Here is a 24,453-nt window from a genome sequence, read left to right as displayed (position 1 = left end):
AAGTCCCATAGTGCTCAGAGCCATTTGAACGCTATAGCGCTGAGTATGTTCGGAAAACGACTACAGCACAAGCTATCTTTCTTTTCGTGTGTGAAAGTGCTATCTGACTGTGAATATTATTATGAAATATACTCACCTCGATTCTTCGAACGGTGCCAATACCGGCCCATTCCTGCCAGTACTAACGTAGCCGTCATTTCTCTCTCTCTCTCTCTCTCTCTCTCTCTCTCTCTCTCTCTCTCTCTCTCTCTCTCTCTCTCCCCACACAAACACACACAGAAACAAACAATCACATACAGCCACATCCACACGATAAACCGTATGACCAGCAAGAGGCGTGGTCGAGTGGAAATCTAAAGAAAGGATCCCACACACGCAAGCATTTATGTACGGCGTGGGCAAATTAAAAAGTCGCCTGGAAAATATTTCACGCACGCCCGCACGCTCCTACGTCTTCCGCTCTAGGTGCGGTTGAAGTACGTTGGGTTTTCTGTCGTAAGATGCGTGAAATATTGTTCAGGAGACCTTGTAGTTTGTCCACCCTGCACAAGATAAATTTATTCATGTTTCTCCCCAATACATGATTTTAACGATTATTTGATGTGACACACACCAGTATTCGTATAAGGCACTTATTAAATAAAAAAATAAAAAAACAATTATTTCTCGCCATAAACAGGTTTTGCCTATCCATAACAGTAGCTCATTTGCTATAACGCTTTTAAATATAAAATATGTGTCGCGAGGAGAGGAAGAAACCTATCTACTAATTTTACCTGTTACACGACTGCAGAAAAATAACTGGAAACATTTACTTCAAAAAATATCTGGGAGTATACTTATGGAGCGATCTCAAATGGAGTTACCACATAAAATTAAAAGCATGTGAGTGAGGTGTCAGGCTGAGATTCACCAGAAGAATCATCAGGAAGTTCAGTGCATCAACGAAAGAGTAGTAGCAGTACGGTACTCTGCCTTACGGCAGGACTTGTCATGGGTTAAGCCTCTTCCACTTTTGTCTGTCCACAGTCAGTCTTTTCATTTCTGATTATTTGTCTCCTTTGATATTGTCCAGCATTTGATATCTTCTTTTGCCTCTTCCCTTTTTTCCCTCCTCCGTTCCTTCTATTCCTTCCTTCAATAAACAGTCACTTCCTCACACAAGGTCTATTTCTGATGACTTTCAGCATGTTTCTTTCTTCTCCAACGCTTCTTAATACTTCTTCATTCCTTACTCGGTCTTCCTGTTTCACTTTTTCCATGATTCTCCAGATCCACATCTCTAGTTCCTCCAATATTCCTTCATCTTTCTTCCTCAGTGTCCAGTGCAACGCTGCAGATGCAACATTTGGCTTTTCTCAGATCTCTGTTTAGTGGTCCGCAAAGTAAATTATGTTTCCTCATGACTCCTTCTTTTGCCATTGGCAATTCTTTTCCTATTTCCTGTTGAGCAATACATATCATCCATTATTACATTTCGCAAGTAATTGAAGTTATTCACTTGTTCTATTTCCTCTCCCACTATTTTCATACGGCATTTTCTCCCGTTTCCTCCAGTTACCGCGCTTTTCGTTTTCTTCCTGATACTCTTCGTTCCATATTCTTGCAATTTTGTGTTTCGATCATCTGACATTTGTTCCATCTCTCTTGCACTCTCTGCCATCACAACCACATGGTGTGCTAATCTTATACACTACATTCCCCGACCCCTAAACAAACTCTTCTTTTTCCATCAACACTTTCATTAATAATTTTCTCCAGATAGATATTGAACAGTGTTGGTGATAAACAACAACCCTGTTTTTACAAAAACCTTGTTTTTACAAAACAAAAAAAAATGGTTCAAATGGCTCTGAGCGCTATGGGACTCAACTGCTGTGGTCATTAGTCCCCTAGAACTTAGAACTACTTAAACCTAACTAACCTAAGGACATCACACACATCCATGCCCGAGGCAGGATTCGAACCTGCGACCGTAGCAGTCGCACGTTTTACAAAACATTCGTTCGAGCAATACTTGAATATTGCTCGAGATTATTATAGGATTGATAGAGGAAATAGAGAACATCCAAAGAAAAGCAGCACATTTCCTTACAGCTTCGTTTAGTAATCGCTAAAGCGTCCCGAAGATGCTCAACCAACTCTGACTGCAGACGCTGAAAGACAGGTGTTCTGCATCACTGAGAGGCTCACTGTTCAAACTCGTAGTACGTACGTTCAGCCAGTATATTGCTTCCTCCTACTTACATCTCTCGAAAGGACCATTAAGATAAAATAGAGAGATTTAAGCCCACATGGAGGCTTACCGGCACTCGATCTTCGTGCGAACCATACTAGTCTGGATCAGGAAAATGGAGAAATGACAGTGGTAAGTAAAGTATCATCCCCCGCACTCTGTAAGGTTGCTTGAGGAGTACAGATGTAGGTGGACCTCTTGCGTAGCTGGTACCAGGACATCTGGGCCCTCCGAAGAGTTACATTACTGTAATTTTGCACTGCCCAATGATCTTCTAAATCGAAGAGCCAACATACATGCTCCATGCGACAGACCCATGATTCTGTGCCCAGGCGACGAAAGGTGACCCAAATTCACAAAAGAGAAATAACGCAAGTACGCCAACGTGGGCACTCAAACGCTTCTGTCACTGCACCAGTGAAATTATCTTCCAGTAAACTAGCTAAACAACCGCATCAGCTACGATTTCTAAAAGTTTCACCAATTTTCCTCGAAGATCAAAACACTTCATCGATAATAAGGTGTACATTTCAGGCGGCATGATTACTGGCCGCTCGGGATTAGCAGAGCGGTCTAGGGCGCTGCAGTCATGGACTGTGCGGCTGGTCCCGGTGGAGGTTTGAGTCCTCCCTCCGGCATGGGTGTGTGTGTGTCCTTAGGATAATTTAGGTTAAGTAGTGTGTAAGCTTAGGGACTGATGACCTTAGCAGATAAGTCCCATAAGATTTCACACACATTTCAACATTTTTGAAAGATTACTGTTTAGTGTATCGTCGACGACGAGATCTTTAGAGACCCAGCAGATGTTCACATTGACAAAGGTAATGGCACATGTCCATTTCAAGGGAACCATCCCGGAAGTACCCTCAAGTGATTTCGAGAAACCACATAAAACCTAAACCTTTCTGGCCGGACAGAGATTTATAGTACCTTACTCCCGGATGCGAGTCCAGTGTCATACATTTGCGCCCCTTCGATCGTTCCCAGTAGAAATGGAGGAGCACATGAATTTTACGTATTTTATGCGGTTTGGGTGAGAACTGTACGCACAAATTTTCTGAGCGTAGTGAAGCCTAAAGCGGTAGAAGCTGAAAGAAAAAGCGCATCCAGTGATTGTATACATTTTTTATTTATTGTCTCACTATCTACTTCGAGGTTTTTCTCGTTTTCAGGTCGTTGCCCTCTTTACAGTGTCGTAATACACCTTAAAACATCACTTTGTGTTGCGGATACTAACCTGCCGCAACAAGGTAATATTTCTTGTATGTAGTTGATTAATACAGAAAACCTTGGTAAAAAATACAATATAAAACATAACATATCTTTCGGTATTTAGTCACTACTGCTTTTATAATTATATTTATAGCAGCATATTGTAGCTAAAACAGGGCCTAGTAAACACAAATAAGAAATGTTCGGCTCTTAATTAACGCAAGTATTGTACTCTTTTTTTATCTCTACCATCTATTTTGCGTGTCGAATCCAACATTTCCCATCTATAAACATCAGTCATTGTGGTCGTTGTATCAGATCAATGACCGATAAGCTAATGGGTGGACTGTTTCAGGTGTTATTCACCTTCCTGTCTCGAGAAACAGCACACTGAGCAGGTTTTTAATTCCACCACAAGTTGAAATTATGAGCTAGAAAGAAACGCCGTCCAAGGAGGAAAAACAGCGTTTGCATAGGCTTCTTCACCATGCAGTGTGCACGTCGAGCTGCCCGCAGAGTCTTTGTAATTTAGTCCAGTACCTTGTCACTGTTGAAACATTTCGCTCTATGTGTGGGAGGTAACGCAGCTGCCGTTCTCTTTGGACTTGAACCGCTCGTAGCGTGCAGCCGTCTTATTTGTCCGTGATACGGAATTATTTTCGTGGAACGACCAAGCTGAAAAGTTATGCGTTCTACACCGCTAGGTTGTTATCACGCCAACGCCTCATTACGCTACCCTTTTGAGCACAAAATTTGTATTACGTTACTCATAAATAGTAGATCACATATGAGAACTACAGTTTTGGAAAGTATTCCAATCTAATTTACATATTGTCATACGGTAGTATGGCAGAGTCGCGAGATCCATGCGAATTACATAGACAGGCTTTAGCACACACCTCTATAATTCTGGTAGCTGTCTCTTCATAAAGAATAAAATAGTGTTGCTGCCACTAATGTACATCTATCGTAAGATGACAACAACGTCCCAAAAGCAACGGCAGTCACTGCCGTCGGCAACGCATGCGATCGCCAGTGTCATAGTTACCTGCACATGTCGAACAAACCATCGACTTTACTCCATAAAGATATCTGATCGAAAGAAAACGGACATCCCTGTGAAATCCGGACCTGACCACTAGATGTCATGACGTGCCGACCGGGCAGTATATGAGGAGGCTTGGAGTGTTGTATTGTCAGTAGAGAAGCAGTAGAAGTAGAATGAGTAGTTCAGGAGAGCGCAGTGATTTTGGCTGTGAAATAGTCGCTGGATGTCACCTGAGTAACATACCCATCTGGGACATTTCAAACATTCTCAACCTGACCACATCGACAATTAGCCATGTGATTATTTAGTGGAAACGTGAAGGAACAACCATAGTTAAACGAAGGCCAGGCATACATCATGGACTAACGGACAAGGACCGTCAAGCGTTACGAAAGATGGTTGTAGCAACTCACACTAAATCTGCGGAACAAATAGCTCGTGAGTTCGAAAGTGCTTCCAGAAGTCCAACTAACAAGGTATCTGTGCACAGTGAGTTAAAGAGGATGGGGAACAATGGTCGAGCAGCTTCTCATACGCCACGCATTTCTGCAATCAGCGCTATGCGACTCTTGAGGCAATGTAAAGAACGAGGCCATTGGATAGTTGATGACCGCAAACGCGTGATTTGGAGTGATGCGTCACTCTATACCCTGTGGCAAACCGGTGAACTGTTGGGTTTACGAGTGATTGGAGAACGTTACTTGCCATCTTGTGTAGTGCCTCTAGTGGATACAGAGGAAGTGGTTTTACAGTATCAGTGTCTTTTTTCGTAGCTCCTTATTGTGCCGTGAAAAAGGTTAAATGCTGAAGGACATGAACACTTTTCGCACCATTGTGTGCTGCGTAGAGTAGGGGAAGTGTTGGGTGACGGTGGTTGTTTGTGTCAGCATTACAATGTACCCTGTCATAAATGAACATCTAAAAGGCAATGATCCGTAGACAGCTGTATTCCTGAAATGGAGTACCCTGCCGAGAGACCCAATCTGAATCCAATGGAACACCTTTGTAATGAATTATAACATTGACTTCCCTCCAGACCACAGCATCCGAGGTCAGTACCTAATCGGGTTTCGGCTCTTGAGGGAGCACGGCCTGTCGTTCTTCCACAGCTATTCAGACACCCCATTGATAGTATCCCCAGCAGAGCTCAAGCAGTCATAAAGGCGAAGTGTGGACGCACCGCAGATTTATGTTCACTAATAGTGAAAGTATGAAAGAACGAACAGTCCTCTTTGCAGAATGGGTTTTTATTTTTTATTTATCCTCAAATGAGATGTTTAGCCATGTACAAGACTCTTTAGAGTGACTGGAAAAATATGTTGTTAAGTATAATGGCTGCCGCGTACACAAAAGCCCCAGCAGGAAGCCGCAGTGGTCAGAATTGGAAAAAAAGCAAAGAAAATTGGTCGGTGTCCCTGATAATAAGCATCAGAACAAGTATGAGTAAGTATTTTATCATACGAACCATTATATATTGAAAAACTTTCTACTAGCAATAGGGGTCGGGACGCTTTGGTCAGATAAGGTATAAATAAAGACATAAACAACTACAGTTTTGTCTGGGACACCCTGTCCCTTAATTAATTGAAAATAGTACTATCCTCCCTCCTCTACGACCCCCAACGTATCCTCTGTTTTCTGTCCAAGGTTTTCGGGAGGATTCCCCTGGTGGTAGGTTAAGTGCTGCTAGAGCTGCAAACCGCCTCCCAAATATTCCCGATTGGGACCGCCTCTGTACCACTACCAGCTCCTTTGATATTCCTCTAGAAAAAGTGTCTCTACACAGGATCTGAACTTCGTACCACTCCGTCCTTAGCGCAGTGAATGAAAAATAGAATAAAAACCTGGTAGAGCAGTCCGAAGCGGGACTATTGCGATATTTGTTGTTATGTACTAGGAGAACGAGGACCGCGGATCCATGCCAACGTCACAGCCGACGGAACGGTGACAACATGAAGTATTGTACGGAGAAGACTACATGAATTTTGTACATAAAGGATGTCCAAAATTTCTGTGGTCAAAATTGTGTAGATGATAAGAGGATCGTATTCACTCTTGTGCACAGTATTTACTCTATATGCAGACAGCAGCAACTCTCCGTCGTTCAAGCTTCACGAAAGTTACCCTGCGTACCGTACACACCTGGAAGAAAAATAGCGGCAGAAGTATAGCTGTGAGTGCGTGCCTGTACAAAAATGGTTCAAATGGCTCTAAGCACTATGGGACTTAACATCTGAGGTCATCAGTCTCCTAGAACTTAGAAATACTTAAACCTAACCAACCTAAGGACATCACACACATCCATGGCCGAGACAGGATTCGAACATGCGACCGTAGCGGTCACGCAGTTCCAGACTGAAGCGCCTCGAACCGCTCGGCCACTGCGACCGGCGTGCCTCTATAGCTCAGTCGCTAGACTATTTTCACGTGAAAGGCAAAGGTCCCAGATTCGAATCCCGATTCGACACACAATTCCAATACGCCTTTTAATATGCCGGGAAGTTTCATGTCAGCGCACATTCCGCTACAGAGTGGCAATTCAGTCTAGAAATACCGATACAGTTCACAGCTTATTTACTTTTCCGTCCTCTAAAATCCTCATCATTGAAGTGACGCTAAATTCTAGTTCATCGTTAGCATCCTCACGAGTCATTGAGTGTTCGCATCGCTGCTCGTGGCTATCATCAACCGCATTGATTTTACTTCTGCTGCATTGAACCCAAACATCAATCGTGTGCATTTCAGAGACGTTTTTAGCACGAACATAAAACATGAAACACAGTCGCGCAAAACCAATTTCTCTGCTCCGTGGTAAGTATCCTGCAGCACGCCTTTCATTAAATTCTATAATTATCCGAGTTTTCCGCCATTCCCTGGTTTTCCTCAGCTTTGCGAAAACCACTTACTTAGCACTGGGGCCTTTAAAACAGAGATTCCCACTATCGAGAAAGCAGGTGCACCTAAGTACCTCACTGCTCCGTAAAGACTGCTGCTGGCGTCTCTACGTCAGAGCTCGCCTGCCCCGCATGCGAGCGGCGATTAACTTTGCAGCAGGCGGGCCCGCCTCCGATACGTTACGGGATTAAGTATTGATACTCAAACACGGGGCACGATTAAACTTGGATCTCAGCGCCGCTCTGGGCGGACTCGGGCAGGTGGACTCTTGTCACCGGGAGGGGATGGGAGGACTGCCTCAAATGTTTCCCCAGTCGCCGTGTCTGCTCTGGTTGCACCGGACACGTCACCACTCCGCGGACTTCTACCGCGTACTCTAATGTGGCGGTGCAATGATCAAAATTTAATAATGAGATCTGTCTCCTGGGTACCGAAAGCTACCGCTCCTAGATGTAGCTCGCATTTGTGTATTCTGACCCCTCACCAGCACCCTTACCCTAATGAGAACGACTCAAAGGAAAGTTTCGAAAATTAGTACTAACGTTGAAAGTTATTCCACACCACTCAACAGCTGTGTTTATTGATCTGATGTAATTACAGAATAAGAAAAGGTGATTTATTCAGTAATTAAAATCATATTTAGGAGGGCTATTTGGAAAGTAACGTCCGCTCGCTCGCAAAACCACAGTGAAAATGTGATGAAGCTTTGCAGAGATGCGTTGGGCAGTATCTTCAAGCATGGGCTTCGATCGCGTGTTCGCTCTTGTTAGTTCTGAGCGCACAGTGAACCTGTAGAGATGCCTAGAAAATAGTGTCTCCCACCAACTATGAGTTCCTGCTAAGAGATTTCGCCCGATTTCGCGCAGTCCACATAACGTAACTGTCATACATTTCCCTTCTTCATGTTATTCTCGACCGCACACTATAGAGGCAAAGAAGACGCTCCAGCAGCGTTTACGATAGGATGCCCGGACTTGGCTCCCCTCTGAGTTTCATCTCTACTCTCTGGCTATGAAGACAACATTTTGGCACAGACAACGAGCTGTTGACTAGCTTACAGAACTGGCGAAAACCAAAGGCGGCTGCCTTCTACGAAGAAGGTATTGGAAATTCGGCAAAACGCTACGATAAAAGTCTAAGTTGTAACGGCGATTGTGAAGAGAAGTAGCTCCAATATTTAGCTAAATGTTGCAAATAAAACATTTTTATTTTTACAGAAGTTGCCATTTCGTGACCGTTTGGACTTTAATGAACGAATAGGCTTTGTAATAACACTGGTACCATAATAAAATTTAAAGAAAAGTATCGTCAAAATGTTGAAACAAACGGCATGTCATTAATAGTTTTTCGCAGAGCACTTATTCACTTCATGCGGAACACCAGAGTTCTGCGAAACGCAGTTTGGGAAACGTTGATGTAGACAAACCATCTGTTCTGTATTGTCGCATCGAATTAGCTTGCGCGTGCAAATGGACAACCCAATGAACAGATTTACAAAGCGAGCTTCTGTCACGCCTTCCCACGCAATTTGTGTCAGCGAATTCAGTGGATGGCAAGCATGTATTGACGTTTGCCGTATCACAAACGTTGCTCATATTGATCGTCTGTAATATGAGTTAAAAACTTGGAGCGATGATATAGCCAGGGACATTGTCTGCTCTCTGTATTTTCAGTAGTATACACACATTTGGCTTCTGAAATCTCGGATGTGATTATCGATAATCCTGCATTTATTTGGCTGGTGGATAAGTTTGTAGTTTTTCCCGTAATTTTAATAAATACAACAGCTACAGATAACAGAGACTTTAGCCGTCAGTAATATATTCTTCTTCACTATTTAGCCAGTCTGCCAACGCTGGGATAACTTTTCCATTCCGCGATTGTAGAAACCCCATGGTTTTTAGGCGAAGAACTCGTCGAGCCATGTTCGAAGCCCATTTTCATCCAGAAAGGAAGTTCCTTGAAGGTTGTTTGTGAAAAATCTGAGGGCACAAGATCAGGTGAACAAGGTGGTTCCTGAATGACTTCCCAACCCTACCTCTGTATAGTGTTTCTTGTCAGTCTTGCAGAATACGGACGGGCATTATTGTGAAATAGCATCACTTCACGCAGTCTTGTCTGCAAAAGTCTCAGTGGTTGATAATAAATGTTAGCAATGATGGTTACACCTCGGGGATGCAATCCGTAGTACACCCTATCGTCGCTGTCCCATCAGATGCATAACACTAAGTTTAGTCAGTGAACGCAGGTCTTTATATGGGGAGCTGTTGCTTTATTTGGCCTCGGGCTTTTCTTACTTTTCCTTATTTTAGCACAAAGACGCCGTTTCTCGTCACCACTTACGATACAGTATAGGAACCGTTGGTATTGTTCATGAGCCAGTTGATGATGAGCCGATTTTTCTGGCTTTGGCTTAGAGCATACGTACCCAAAATCCCGATGCATCTCCATGCAAAATTCGCACGATAGTGGAAGGATCACAGTTCATAACTTTTGCCAATCCTCGAATACGCTGACGTGGATTATACTGGATTAATGCGTTTAAGCGATCTTCATCAAACCCCGAAGTTACTGAACGTGGAAAGTCACTAATGTTGAAACGATCCTCCTTAAAAGAAGAAACAATTTTCTTTTCTTTCTCCGTCTATCCGCATTATTCCCACACACGGAGCAAATGTTCCTGGCTGCCTCAGCTGCTGTCACCCCTCTACTGAACTCAAACAGAAGAATATGTCGCAAAGGTTTCGATTTCTGCACTTGGCTTACCATTTTCTAGCGTCCACATTTCTCAAAATGACAAAATGACAATAAGTAAACTTTGACAACAAGAGTGAACCACAAATAAGAAATGACAATCGATAAATGAAGCCACAGCTACCGGAATACCAATATGCAAAACAAAAACGCTACGAACTTATGAAACAAGTAGTGGCTACGTAAGTAATAATGTTCAGTAACGAAAATAACGTGTGGTTCAAATGGCTCTGAGCACTATGCGACTTAACATCTGTGGTCATCAGTCCCCTAGAACTTAGAACTACTTAAACCTAACTAACCTAAGGACATCACACACATCAATGCCCGATGCAGGATTCGAACCTGCGACCGTAGCAGTCTCGCGGTGCCCGACTGAGCGCCTAGAAACTCTAGACCACCGCAGCCGGCGGAGGTAAAACATGGACGATAAATAGTTTGGACAAGAAGACAATAGAAGCTTTCGAAATGTGGTGCTACAGAAGAATGCTGAAGATTAGATGGGTAGATCATATAACTAATGAGGAGGTATTGAATAGGATTGGGGAGAAGAGAAGTTTGTGGCACAACTTCACTGGAAGAAGGGATCGGTTGGTAGGACATGTTCTGAGGCATCAAGGGATCACCAATTTAGTATTGGAGGGCAGCGTGGAAGGTAAAAATCGTACAGGGAGACCAAGGGATTAATAAACTAAGCAGATTCAGAAGGATGTAGGCTGCAGTACGTACAGGGAGATGAAGAAGCTTGCACAGGATAGAGTAGCATGGAAAGCTGCATCAAACCAGTCTCTGGACTGAAGACCACACACGCACGTGTATCTCTACAGTAACGAATACACACGATATAGAATTTAGTCGTCAATTTTAGGGCGGTAATACTATGGCGGTCAGAGCTCGGTAACGACTCGCGTTTCCCCTGGCAGTGCCGTAAACAGAATGCCCCCGAGCGGCGTTGTGGATGGAGAAGCTGCCTGTGAGGTCCCTCCGCGCCGCGGACGCCCGTCGGGTGGCACGCAGCCCCGCAGCGTGGCGCAGCACGTGCGCCACACGTGTGCCACGGCTGGTGCGCGCTGCAGATTAATTAAACGTGCGCCGGCAGCCGCGGCCGCAGCCGCGTTACGGTAATTGCCGCAAAGTACTGCGCAGGCGGCCTCCCGCCTGCAGATTACGCTGCGGTGCGGCCGGCTCCTGTACCGCGCTGCCCCTGTGTCCACGTGAACGGCGATGCGCCTGGTCGCCGCTGTTTGCGGACGCCGGGCTGCGAGTTCGCTGCTCGTCGTCAGCTCGTTAAGGGCCGTTTCACAGCGCCCTCTTAGCTGCCCCGCTCGAACTGCGACCCTTGTTGCTGCCACTGCACTTGCTGTATGTTTTCATATTCTCGTCACTCTTAAGTAAGCTAACCGGACAAAAGCTTCAGACACACCTAGAGAAATCATTACAAGCATCGTTTAATACCGTGTAGTTCCGCCCCTGGACTTGGAAAGCACTAGGATTCGATTAGGAAGTAAGTCCAGTAGCTTGAGCAGGAGCGTCGCTGTCAGGTTAACCCATTCGCTGACGATCTGGCATCAACAACTTGCGGAGATGCTCATGTTGGCTTTTCACCCGCTGTTGTAGGTTTTCTGTGGCGTTCAAATCAGGTGATTTTGCAGACCGGTCCAGTTGCAATAGGGTGAAGGAGTGTTCAGAAAACGAGTCACATATCCATATATTCCTCCTGCCCGGTGACCCCTGCTGTTGTAGTTTTCAAGAATAGGGGTATCAACAGCGTACTCATCATCCAGATATTGACTAAAAGGCAACGCCTGATCAATCACAATGAGTAAATAATTGTCCTGGTTCACGTTAGTAGTCACGTATCAACGTTTCCCTATTATTAAATTTATTAAAAAACTGTTTGTTTAAACATATATTTAAAAATAAGCATATAACCACCCACACATATTCCAATTCCACGTTGTGGTCAAAATTTCAAAGGATTCTGTGGAAAACTTTCGGAAATTTGGAAATATACAGGATAAACATTAATAAAACCGAAAAACTGCACTGGCAAATTCCTGAATTCCTGACTGCAAATGGAGGAAGGAGGTCCCATGAATACGTGTCCGGAAAATCATCGTTGCCACTGTAGATGGCGCTGACGAATGAAAGTCCCTCTGACCGCATGCCGTGTGTTCCTTGTATGTTGTAGGCTACTTGATTGTCGCTGCGCACAGACGCACTTCCGGCTTCAACCTGACCTTGCTCACATTCACCAAGCAATGCTACATTTGCCCTCCGGTGTACTCGACGACGTGCGTCATTTGAATATAGGCAAAAACGTGATTCGTCAGATCACACTACGTTTCGCCAGTCAGCTACTGTCCACGTTCGATGATTTTTGGCCAACTGAAGACGCGCGGCGTTATGTGCCTTGGTGAGCAGTGGCTTCTTGGGAGCTGACCGACTCCAAATATTAATTGCTCGCAGTTTCGTCGCTATGTTCACTCGGTAACAGGTGGAGACGGACCTTCATTCACGGCAGGCAGCAATTCCTGTCTGATGTGGAAGCGATTTTGATTCGCATGCTCTGAAACGCGTCTCTGGTCCCTCTCAGTCAGGATCTATCGTTCCGACAAGAAGGTTGCCGTCGTGTTTCTTGGCCACATGTGTTACAGCACTGCTTCCAGATGCGTAGAACAGTCCGCTGCGAAACAAATCAGCAACTCCACACACCATATTGTCACAGTTAAGTTAAACACGATTGCCCCTTTTTGCCACTCTCTCACGTCCTCACCTTTTCCCATGTTTACATACAATGTCCACATGAAACAGTGTTCTCTGGTGCCTTCTGCTCACTTAGAGGCAGTGCCCATCCGGTTTAGCACGTGACTCGATTGCTGTGCCATCTGTTAAGGCTTAACCATCCCCGCGGAGTGAATCCTTCATTGGGCGAATCAGATGGCTCAAATGGCTGTGAGCACTATGGGACTTAACTGCTGAGGTCACCAGTCCCCTAGAACTTATAACTACTTAAACCTAACTAACCTAAGGACATCACACACATCCATGCCCGAGGCAGGATATGAACCTGCGACCGTAGCGGTCGCGCGGTTCCGGACTGTAGTGTCTAGAACCGCTTGGCCATTCCGACCTGCGTGAATCAGGTGGAAGTCTTATGTTAAGCAATGAGGAATCCTGCGGATACACACCTTTGACGGCCAAACTGGTGGACTAGTGTATTATCGCTTCAAACAGGGACGTCCAGCTGGGTAGCGAGGTGTTCGCATTTGGTTAATCGATCACCTCGAAGAAGAGTGTCGGCACCCATCAACTTTGTGGGAGTCACAAGTCACATCTGCGTGCGGCCGCCCGCCGCACTGGAGATGGGACGGGTTTCCACGAGCTTGTTGCGATGCTGACACATGCCTCGCCCAACGACTCACTACGCTTTTGTTCATTGACAGGCCTCCGTAGACATTCTGTAAGCGCCTACGAATATATGCGATGCCCTAGTTTTCCGCCAATAGGAACTCAATGACGGCTCTCTGCTTCGAACGCACCTCAATTTCAGACGCCATTTTTAAGGCTATGTGTAAAGCCGCAACCTGTCGGAACTCCTTGAAAATATAGGGGATGGAGAAAAAATATTCCACGATGTCTCACAACAAATTCCGCGTTTTTCAGCCTAATCGACCGAGAAAAAAATTGTTACATTACTTATTGAAGGCCCCTCGTACATCATAACAAGGTGGCGGCCAGAAGGTGTAACAACGAACCTGTAGCTGCCGTGACCGGCCCACCATTCTGCTGCGTCGTCGGCATTGTGAGCGATGGCCCCTGGCCCGCAATGTGGAAACCGGCTCGTGATATTGCTGCAAGGGTGTTTCGGTCCACTCCGCGCTCACTGGCGTCCGTGGCCCGCTTGGGACAGCTGCGGCAGCGCTATTTCACTTGGTAGCGCCCAAAAATAGCAGCGACGCTACTTACGCAACTTTATAACTGAGGTTTTCCACAGAAAAGCACACACACACACACACACACACACACACACACACACACACACAGCCCAAAAAATTTAGAAACTGAAGTAATGTAATACAGAGAAAAGGTGGCGGTTTTAATGCTTCAGACGTTCTGCATAGTCTCCCCTCAGTTGAGTACCGTGCAGAGAACGTTCATGCATTCATGTGAAACTGGCAGAAAAGTCCTCCTTTGGCATGTTTTTTAACTCGTACTTCAAATTCGCACCTTCTACGGTCTTGGGGAACTATTAGAGATCCATTCTGCACCTCATTGTAACACTAAGTCTCGTCAACCCTAATTATTTCTTTCAGAGAAGAATAATCGGCGTTTCGTATTTTAGTTACATAGCAGCAGGAGTACTGGAGTCTTTCTTTTTGTTCGGGAGCTAAAGTGGGTGAGACTAATTTTACACACACTTTCTTCTTCTTCAACAAATTCTATAGAACGTCCTGAACACTTAATCTAGGGGTACTGCTTCATTGTGATTTGTGGCACAATGCTGGTACACTACGGCTGAATGTATACTACTTAACACTGCTTAATCACGATACTTCGGTGACGTCGCTTGCACGACAGGGATAAAACCATTCTCGGAAGTTTTTGGACTTGCAGTGTATGCACAGTGCGTTATTCAAAAAGAAAGACCATTGCCCAACGAAAACTTCCATCGGCCGGGAGAGCGATGTGCTGACCACAAGCCACTCCACATCCGCATTCCATGTTGTTCAAATGGTTCAAATGGCTCTGAGCACTATGAGACTTAACATCTGAGGTCATCAGTCCCTTAGAACTTAGAACTACTTAAACCTAACTAACCTAAGGACATCACACACGTCCATGCCCGAAGCACGCTTCGAACCTGCGACCGTGGCGGTAGCGCGGTTCCAGACTGTAGCGCCTAGAACCGTTCAGCCCTAACGGCCGGCTTACATGTTGTCTGTATGTAGATGAAGACACGGCGATCGGGCAGTACCGTTAGGGTCATCCGAGAGCTGTTAGGACGGAGTTTAGTATGGCCCAAATGCAGGGTCCTATCCAGCCGTAGCAAAATGGTGCCAACAATTGGTTTAAGACCGCACTGACTTGGATGATACTTATCAGGAAGGAATGCAATCGACGCAGTCGAGGAACTGAAACGCCGCACCATCTCAAGTTCTCCAACGATGAGGACGTTCGCACAGTGGGTCTCGATTGATTCCGTGTCCTAGGAAAGTCCCGACCGTTGTTTAGAGACAACTGGCGATTGTGTTGAAAAACAATTTCGTGTATCTCTGTCGCTTTGAAGTGTAGTGCAGCAATCAATAGACATTACTTGGCCTGACATAATAATGTGTAACGAAACAATCAACACCACAGGTATACTCGAGCGAGTCTAAGAACAATGCGCCAGATTCTGACTTACAAACTAATTCACGACGGGATCACAGAACATCCTCTATGTACAACATGATCGTACAACGTTCATGTTTCTAAAGTCCAACCACTATTTTCCTCACTGCATCATTCTAGAAGCCATATCAGACTGACTTCACCACATGCCTCTAGATTATGAAGAAGTCAGCAAGACCATCCGTAGATCAAAGCTACCCACACGGACCAGGGATGATTCAATTACTGGATATACCAGACAACTGATCAAGCTATCGTGTTCAGGTAATGTCCATAGAATGAGACTAAAATATCACATGGGCGAAATTTCTAGTATATCAATGATAACAAAGAGAAACAAACGCCATAACATCAGGCAACTAATCTCACCTGCTACATGAAATGCATTCGCAGTTGCGAACGTGGACAATTGTCAGCTGTATAATGGAATGACGACAGTGAATATTTGTGCCGGACCGGCAATCGAACCCTGATTTCCCGCTTATCACTAGCGCTCGCCGTACCATTAGGCTACCCGTTTTACAGACACATTTTTTTGACGACGTATGGAAAATTGGCGGGGTCCACGAGAAAGACAGGCCGTGGCTTGTAAGTCGTAGCACGTGGCACTGTAGGTTTTACGAGTCTCAGGAGGGAACGAGTAACTATTTCATATACTTTTAATAATTCTTGACTGTGTTTTTTAAATACTTCAAACACATACAAGCTCTCGATCACACACGATAATATTAAGACCTTTATTGATTTTCCATGGGCCCTGCACGGAGCCCAGCGTTCGCGAGGTGTGGCGGTTAAGCCTACTAGTGTGACGTCACAAGTTCGTTGCAGGGCCCATATCTCTCAGTGGGCCCTGAAGTTTGGGTCTGACCATGAAATGTGCTCGGGTACCGTAATGGGGAGGCCACCGCTTGCGGTAAACGGAAAATTTGGGACCGAGTCCCAGTTCGGTGCAAATTTTCATTCTCGTCATTCCTTTATACAACTCATGGTTGTCCATATTCGCAGGTACAAATACATTCCATTTATTTCCTAATGGCTGCAGTGACCGCAGTGCCCAAATGAAAATTGCGTCATACTTATTAATGACACAGGCACTATAACATCGTACATCATCGCACCAGAGATTTTTCGGTAGGGAGGTTTTACCCTCACCCGTTTACAACAAAACCCATTGAAATTAAATAAGCACTGAAACTCTCCTAAATAAGTTGTGACATCACAGAACAAACTGCAACTACTGTCTGAAAATGACGATGCTTTCCTCAGAGGGGGAAGATTTAAGAAAAAGAAGATTTAAGAAACGAAGATTTAAGAAAAGGAACTTAATTATAGAAGTCCCCTTGTAAAATTTCTCTCGTAATACTATCTGAGATTAAGAACCATTAATTGCAACTTCACCAAGAGAATGTTTGTTGATAAAACGCAAACACCTCTAATATAATACTAATCCAAAGTTAACTCTTCATTCTTCCGTTTATGTTGTTTTTAAACAACTCTCATCGTCTCGGATAAACACACATTTCGGCCAAAAATTGAAACATTTAAACCGATATTTAGCACACCATGTCACGTTTCATTTCGAAGGAGCCGTGTTTGGAAACTAAATTATTGGAACTCAAAACCAACTGTTACGAAGCCTGTTCTTATTTTATGTCAAAATACTTTATGAGCTATAATGATTCAGTACTTTTATTAAGTAAATATTTTCCGGAATGTTAGGTTCGGTAAGATCTTCTTTACATTATTGTATACCAAGCCAAAGCTAGTTTCGTCTCGTCTATGCTCATCTCTTATAGAGGCACACACAGAAATACTGTACATGTTTATTATTAACCTTACTTGCATGTTACAGTTTCGAGCCTTTTTCAGAATTCAATGTTCATCTTTCTGTTGATGATAGCGCAAAGTTTCTGGAATATCGCTGATCATTAAAACGAATACTAACTTGGACAATCTAAATTCTAAATCTAAATTACTTGTATAATCTAAATTCCCATAACTCAGAATTCATATCATGCAGTTTTTCAACTCACGACATTGTGATTATCTGAAATTCACTCACTGCCTAAATGTCATACTCTCTGTTCACTTTCTTTTATTTCGTGTTTAATTTAAGCTGGGATTCATTTCTGCATCTAACAGAGTTGTTTGCATGTTTTATTCTTAAAAACTATTTGCGATACCTGATTTATAAAAATGCGAGCTTTTGACAGTGCACCAACGATTAGCGCAGACTGCAGGATGATACGCACTTTGTAACGAGGGAAGGCGAAAAACGTTGAGCATACTCTTCCACACAACGAAGAGATGAGTGCAGCGATTACGATATTGTCAGTTTTCAGGTTTCAATTAGTAGCTGATGGGGCAGGCAGCAGCCGACCGTCGCCCCACTGCTATCGTAGCCAACCATTCAATTCGCGAAATGAGTTTCCCTGTGTCAGACTGCATTCTGCAAATTGAGGTGGACCGCCACCGCAATTCTGACTATTCTGCATATAGTACGGTCTAGTTAGCATACACAGAGTGAAGCGATATGCAACACTATACCTACTGGCCTCAATTGATTTCCGTTCCGCGACCGATGAGCACAGCTACATCTGACCGTCTTTCCACGAGAGCACTCTATCGCGCACCGCGTCCTAGAATATACGCTCTGTGCCAATACGAAAGTGACAACAGGAGAACGACTAACAGGATCAGTTACCAAAACACAGTAGTGTTCTGTTTTGTTCCCTTGTTGTGATCAGAATTCCGTTACAATGTGTTTTTATGCAAACCGACTGTAGTATATGCCTGCATCCTTGGAGAAGAAAAACACTGACTTCAGAGGACACCCTCAGCTCGGAGGCAACCCATCCTCGTCACCGGGTTACGGGTCGTGTACTTCAGAGATTGCCCTTGTCAGGAGCAGATTAAACAAGCTCGCCTCTAGCGGTAGCATAGAACAGAAGATGACTTGCGGACCGAGGGCAGACTTCATGGTTTGGCAGTTTCCTAACGACATATATATACAGTAGTACACGAACATGTGAATTCATACATTCACGGAAAAAGTATTGGTAGGATAAGACCTTCGTGCCCTTCACTTCATCTCATAGATATTACAGTCAAATTAAATTCCAGATTTGATCATCTAATTGTTCTGGCGCCACTAGGAGGAAAATTATTTCTCGAATTATACGCTAGTATAACGATTACTAGTGAAACACAAAAATACTTAAGAGGAATTTGTCTGAAGCAAAGATAGTACAAGCCATGAACAGAGCTTACAGTTTACTTTTCAAAATGTTTCTACGCTGTTTTATTGTACAGCAGGTAACCATTTAGGGTATCATTTTTTTATACGTGTGCAATGAATGTCTCTTGCGCATATCTATTCTATTGTAATTCAGGTATTGTTTACCTACATTTATATTCATGTTTGGGTACGAGATGATGGTCAGACGACTGAAACTGCTTGTATAAACAAAGTATTTTACCAGCAGCTCAAGGCGGTAATCTGACATTTTTCAAATAATCTCTGTCCCTTCCCCTTAAAGACTCTATTATTTCCGGAAAGGGACCTTTAACTCCCACAAGAACAATCCCTTCTGATATTGCACCGTTTAGTCGCAATAATAGTTCACGATTTCCTTGTGGGAATAGAAGAACCGTCACGGTTCGCTGAGGCCACAGTAGTCTATTTGCAGAGCGGGAAAAAGTGTAAAAAATCAAAGTAGAAATGATAGCCTCCTCAAGAAATGGGATTTTCTCAAATGCCATTGGTGCAGTTCAACACAACAGGCAGTCACGGAATTACGTATTCACCATTCGAGTTGCCATGATTGCACAATAATGTATCAAGCTGGGAGGAAGGGAGATAAGACTCACCTCGGCTCAATCCTAGGCCCTTAAATATCAGTTGTGTGTGGCAGTTTGTTTGGGGAAGTTTCCCACATTCATCTTATTGAATGCCCGCCTGCAATATACCCAAATAACTTTAAAAATGTTGCTTTCCAAATATGTTATATGAATTTTCAACAATGCCAGTTAGCTTTAAGAAACACAAGGCTTGAAAATAATGCAATAAAATCCATTTACATGATCAGATACATGAAATTCTGTAGTCAAACAGGATTCTAACTGGCGTCAGTTGAATAAGTGTTTTTAAAGTTTGTTTCTTGTACCATCACTTTGAGAAGTATTAATAGTGCCATTTGTTGTGGGTATTTTTGGTAGTAATCAACAGTTGTTTCTGAAGTACTCTGATGTTAGGAACGAAATTTTAAAATTTGACCCCTTCTGCATAAATTTCTGCGGACACCCATGATAATGTCGTCGACGTGTTAAAGAAAAGATTATTGAACTGGGCTGGCCACATAGCAAGAGTGTCAGAGAATAGACTGCTTGAAACAGCATTCTCTAAAGTGAAAGATGGAACAAGAGGAACAGGAAGACCCAGAATTAGACAGCAACGTAGAACCAGGATGACAGCTGGAATGAACGTATATTTAGAATGGACAGGCAATGCACTCGACAGAAAGAAGTAGAAGAGTCTTACAGAACTGGGCTGTGGTCGATAATTCTCTTGCCACATTAAATAGAAGTAAGTAATCCATAACAATGTTAGGGTTAACTGAAAATAATCTAATTTAAATAAAACGTGGAAGTCTTCATTGTATAGATTTGTCGTCGTGTCTATGGTTTGCTGTGCAGTGACTGCGGCAAACCGTGCTAACTGCTACGTAAAAATTGAGGTGTGTAACTTCATAATACAGCCTCTGTTGATACATATTGCAGCGTAATATATCACTGATATACTTCAATATGTGCATTGTAAATCGCTTATATGAAATTAGAACTACATCTAGTTTCTAATTACACATCTAATGCTTCCTGATACCAGCAGATACAGATGCGTACTTCCAGAGCAGACGCAGCTGAATTGCTCCAGTTAACCAAGTCGTCCATCACTGCTTCCCTGGCGCATCTATATTATCTAATGATACCTAATACCTGGTTTCTAATAACAAAATAATAATCATAAAATATCTCTATGTGATTTTTCCATTTTCTTAATCCCAATTACAAATGTAGCACTGCAGTGGTACATTGTTTTCGTATCCTGATTGTTAACTAAGAATATTTTGATCAAGTGCCACACCATGGTATCAGCGCAAGAAACGTGTGACCTGTAAGCTACCCTGTACTGGCCCTTCGCTCTCCAAATATCGTATGCCTTGCTGTGATAACACATAAAATGCTTTTTCAGGCGACTAACGATTTTCAGAACAAAAGATTGATATAACAGTTTGCTTGCTGGGGCATGCGTGGAGTGTAAGGCCAGAGAAGGACACACTGTTTACCCATATCTCTTAAACGCCTCAAGAGATTTCTGTTAACCATCCAAACTGTTTAATAACGTATCGTACTTAACGGCTTTTTACGGTGTTCAGCTGGCTTATCGATAACTACTTTTACAGGACATGACTATACTCTTTCATCTGGTCTGTTCATCCTATACATACCAACCGAATCGTTCAATGTTCTCATATGAGTGGTCTGTCGTCTCGTGTTGTCTCTCCACGTTTCCTTGATCTAAGACTCTACTTCTACTCCTTCTTGTCTGTCCCTGTCTAATTTCCTCTCGCCTTTCTTCCTGCGACGTTCTTTGGTTGTCATCTCAAGTATTTCCAAGTCTCCCTGACACAATGTTAACTTGTGCAATGACACCATCAGACATACTTCGTTCAACACATCACACAGTGTCCATTTTCTGACTCAGTCACGTATGATTTAGCCTCTTAACAAGCACTTTAGAACGAAAAAAAATCGCTACCTGAAAGAAAAAAAATTGAAGTACCTGGAAGAGAAGGACGAAACGAAATGAATATTCTCGGGCTGAGAGGGTATGTATGTTATTTCAATGAGTATAAAATCAGATCGAATTTACAAAGACCTTGGAAGTACGTTTCCCCTTATCATTGTGACGTTAGATCCCCTCTAGCCTGGAATCACGCATTGATTCGGTTGGAAGGGTTTCATGAAGCCGCTTTATCCTCTACTGTTGTAAATCAACAGTTGTAACTCGTCCTTTTTTTTCACTTGCTGCTTACTTGCACCGACCCACCGCCTGCTTGCTTACGACGGGCCATTTATTGCCTCTTGGCCGCTATGACCGGTGTACGGTACTCGAGTGGATCATAGTAGCAGCTCAATCCGGCGCCCACATCTGGTCACACATCGTTGCCCGTGTCCCGCCACATGGCGGCGCGCTTATTGTTCATTTTTGTATTTTGTTGTTCGCTCGATATCCTGAATATCGCGCACTGGGACAACACGTTGCCCATGGTAATATCTCAAAATCACGCAGACAGTTAATAAAGAGGTGTACCATGTGTGGATCAGCATTGTCCTGTTGAAAAATGACATCACGATACCGTCGCATCAGGGTTAACACAAGATCACGCTAGATGTCCATGACGTACGGTACTCCGTCACATTCCCTCAGTCACTACCAGCCATGAATTGAATTCATATTCGATGACTCCCCTCACCATTATGCAACATCCCTGCACCTCTCCAAAATACAGGAAGAATGGGAGCTCATCCAGGTCTTCCGTGGTAGTCCAGAACCATGATTCATAACTGAGCACAGTGAGACGCCATTTATCAACAGTCCATACTTCCCAGTCATGGCGTCATTCTAAAAATAACCGTTTCTGTTACTGTTTTGATGTTAACAGCAGTATGCGCATGGAACGTTAATTCCCTAGTCTGGGTGCTTCTAACCTCCGACCAACGGTGTGATATGAAACAACGTTGCAGGGAGTCCATTACTTGTTCTCAGATGGCACACGCAGATATGAAGAAGCTACAGTGTGCTTGGTACACACTACGGCCATCTTCTCTTGTGCTTGTCTGACGTGGTCGAACAGAAGCTTCGCAAAAGCTATACGCGCCCTCACATTCTCACGCATTCCAACATCAGGCCACAGTGGCATCCATATTCCCTACAAATCGAATATCGTACGATTCAACCAATCGGCACTTATGAGGACCGACAATGACGCCCATTTCAAACACTGTCATAAGCTGATAACGATGTCTCACACGAGTACGCGGCACCACCGTGTCCTTCACTGTGCTCATTCTACACCTAGCGGTCTTCACGCGCTTCATGTACCGTAACAGGCTTGGTGACAACACTAATCATGAACAACGCTGATGCACTCTGGGGTCCTTTGTATGTGTCATAGAGAAATGCAACTGTTATCATTTACATACATACCGATGGTGTCCACTATACGACTCGGGTGGGCAACCGGCGGTCGACGGGTCGGCTCTGGCCCTCGAATGGTTTCAACCCCGCCCGTGAAAGAAATCCATGGGACAGAGAATGAGGCGCTGGTCATGTACACTGCCTGGCAGCATTTTGGAAAATTCCGCTGACGCACGGGACGTCTCTGGTTTGCTTACTGTCCACAAGCACATGACAATTTCACCGCCGCTGGATTTTAATACAAAGAGAAACACGCTTGTAGTATGAGCACGAAGTTATGTCCCATATGCGTATGATGACTGCTGAAAACAGCTGAATACCTCGCCGGAGCTGCAAGGAGAAGTATTTTAGCCTGTGGATCACTGGATCAGTGCTGACGATATGCACGGTATTTTCTGTACTGCTTACTGCAAATGTCTGTGCTACACATTGATATATCACAAACGTGGTAGCATAGATTTCTGCCGTTGGTTGACTTGTAAAGTTCTGAGCAGGTTGTTTCTTAATTTCATGCTAATGTTCCCGTGCATCTGTACTGGGCTTATTTGCAAAATATCTGACACTAAGAAGAGAAAAATACATTCTAAGTATCGCCAATTCCAGGAGAAATGTACGGTGAATTATTTCTTTGCCAGTAAGTTTGCTGGTGGTGTAGGGGATCACTATCTGTTATGAAGGAATATATTATGAAAAGCCACTTTCATATACAATAAGTTTTTCGAAAAACTTACAGGACGACTGAGGAACGACGAAATTAAAATATTACTCTCCAATTCGTATAATCAACTGTAGCGTAGGCCACGCAATCGTTACGAATTTGGGAGGATTTTTGTTTGCAATTAAAAAGTACGAGTGCCATAAAGCAGTGTTTTCATTACCGCTCGGCAGGGGCACTGCTAGGAAGTGACTTCTATCGGCTCTTCATAAGGTTCATAGCTGTATCCATTTACCATGTAGTCGTATTTCACTTTGTTCTCAGTAGTTATTGATTTCCAGGTCAACATAAAATGACTGTACTCTCAAAAAAGCGTGTTTTGAGGTATAATTTGTTGGTGTGATGTCTGGGGAAAAGAGTGCCATTCATACAGTTACGTTAACCATGGATACTAACATCAGACGTTATAATTTCGATTTTAAACGCCAGGAGCGCTGCTGTCATGCCACTTGACGAGGTAACCCGAGAGATTTAGTTGTATGGATCAGGCCTGCTGGCCACCGAAGGTCGCCAATGCCTGGTGTACGAAATTACATTTATATCACATCAGGTCTTCGGGGTGCTTCTATTTTTTGTTAATGTAATGGCGTGTGACGAGGGCCTCCCGTCGGGTAGACCACTCGCCTGGTGCAAGTCTTTCGATTTGAAGCCACTTCGGTGACTTGCGCGTCGATGGGGATGAAATGATGATGATTAGAACAACACACCAGCCAGTCACTGAGAGCGGAGAAAATTTTTGACCCAGCCGGGAATCGAACCCGGGGCCTTAGGATTGAGAGTCTGTCACCCTGACCACTCAGCTACCGGGGGCGAACCATTTTTTGGTGAGGCGGTGAATATATAAAAAGTGTCCCTGTGGAACGTATGTTTCCCAAACAAATAAAAGATAGTGCCTCACTTGCGTACATGCGGAGCAAGTTTCGAGTAGCTGTCCACAT

The 24,453-nt window shown here is 43.9% G+C and overlaps 1 protein-coding gene across 1 annotated transcript in view; it reads left to right on the top strand.

The window, feature by feature from the left end:
* Positions 1-24,453, top strand: part of LOC126282169 (teneurin-m) — a 1,262,550-nt gene that overhangs the window by 579,918 nt on the left and 658,179 nt on the right. The window lies entirely within an intron of this gene.

Source organism: Schistocerca gregaria, chromosome 7 (assembly GCF_023897955.1).
Source record: "Schistocerca gregaria isolate iqSchGreg1 chromosome 7, iqSchGreg1.2, whole genome shotgun sequence".
Classification (NCBI taxonomy): Eukaryota; Metazoa; Arthropoda; class Insecta; order Orthoptera; family Acrididae; genus Schistocerca; species Schistocerca gregaria.
This window is presented reverse-complemented; position numbering and strand designations above follow the sequence as displayed.